This window comes from Colobus angolensis, unplaced genomic scaffold (assembly GCF_000951035.1).
Source record: "Colobus angolensis palliatus isolate OR3802 unplaced genomic scaffold, Cang.pa_1.0 Scaffold55, whole genome shotgun sequence".
NCBI classification, from domain to species: domain Eukaryota; kingdom Metazoa; phylum Chordata; class Mammalia; order Primates; family Cercopithecidae; genus Colobus; species Colobus angolensis.
In genome coordinates this window covers 5,463,482-5,465,189 of record NW_012119043.1, presented here as the reverse complement: position 1 = coordinate 5,465,189, position 1,708 = coordinate 5,463,482, and positions in this window count along the sequence as shown.

The window sequence follows — 1,708 nt, the reverse complement described above, 5'->3', positions numbered from 1 at the left end:
TGTCATCCAGGCTGGCATGCAGTGGTGCGATCATGGCTCATTGCAGTCTCAGCCTCCTGGGCTCAGCAATCCTCCTACCTAAGCCTCCTGTAGCTGGAACTGTAGGCACACGCCACCATGCCTGGTTGGACTTTCTGTTCTTTGTGCTCATGGGAACCTGCCACATGCTTAGGGTGTCTAGTCGATGAAGGCAGCACGGCCTGGGGGTTAAACACTCAGCCTTGAGTTCAGATCCCAGCTCTCCCACTTACCAGCTGGGACTGGCTGTTTCCTCTGAGAAATGGAGATGATGATTATAATACTGTCTCCTGGGAGTGTTGTGAGGGTAAAAATGCAACTGCGGATGCAAATGTCATGCAGATTTGCCTAGTGGGTCCTAAACAAATGTTTGCTCTTGCTTTTACTATAATCTCAATAGGAGTGACTAGAAATTAAGAGCTCAGACATTTTCCAGACCCAGGTGAGTCTATCAGCTGTTACAAAGGTATGTGAAGAGAGAAAAGATATTGACGCCCAGTTTAGCTATTCCTATGTAAAATTAAAATACCATTCTAAAAGCTGGACATGGCTGGAACCCAGGAGTTCAAGTCCAGTCTGGGCAATGTAGAGAGACCCTGTCTCTAGAAAAAATAAATTAATAAAATACCATACAGGCTGGGCGTGGTGACTCACGCCTGTAATCCCAGCAGTCTGGGAGGCCGAGGCGGGTGGATCACTTGATGTCAGGAATTTGAGACCAGACTAGCCAACACAGTGAAACCCTGTCTCTACTAAAAATACAAAAATTAGCCAGGTGTGGTGGTGTGTGCCTGTAGTCCCAGCTACTTGGGAGGCTGAGGCAGGAGAATCGCTTGAACCCCAGAGGCGGAGGTTGCAGTGAGATCACACCACTGCGCTCCTGCCTGGGCAACAGAGCAAGACTCTGTGTAAAAACATAAATAAATAAAATAATAATAATAATAATATACCATATTGTATTCCTAGGGTTTCTCAAAGGGTAGTCCAAGAATCACCTTTATTTTTCATCTTTATTTTTCTTTGAGAGTGGATCTCACTCTGTCGTCCAGGCTGGAGTGCAGTGTTGTGATCTTGGCTCAGAGCAGCCTCCACCTCCTGGGCTCCAGTGATCCTCGTTCCTCAGCTCCCCAGGTAGCCGGGACTACAAGCGCGTGCCACTATGCCCAGTTAATTTTTGTAGTTTTTTTGTGAGCTCAAGCGATCTGCCTGCCTTGGCCTCCCAAAATGCTGGGATTACAGGACGGAGCCACTGTGCCCAGCCCATAAGAGCCACCCTTCTGAGGCTGGGAGGGGGAGACGGTGAATACCGTAGAGGTAGGAGGACTGGGGAATCTGCATTTTAAAAACTCCCCAGGGATTCTTGGATTCTTATTCTTACTAAATATAAAAATGATTCTCTCTTTGTAAAGAATCTCGGCAGGAAAAGGGAAATGACTGTCTATGTTTGGTTTTTGTTTGTTTTTGAGACAGGGTCTTGCTCTGTCCCCCAGACTGGAGTGCAGAGTGGTGCACTCACAGCTCACTGCAGTCTCGACCTCCCAGGCTCAAGTGATCCTCCCACCTCAGCACCACAAGTAGCTGGGGGTATCAGTGTGCTACCACACCCAGATAATTTTTTTTTTTTTTTTTTTAATTTTAGTAGAGACGAGGTCTCACTATGTTGCCTAGGCTGCTTTCAAACTCCTGGGCT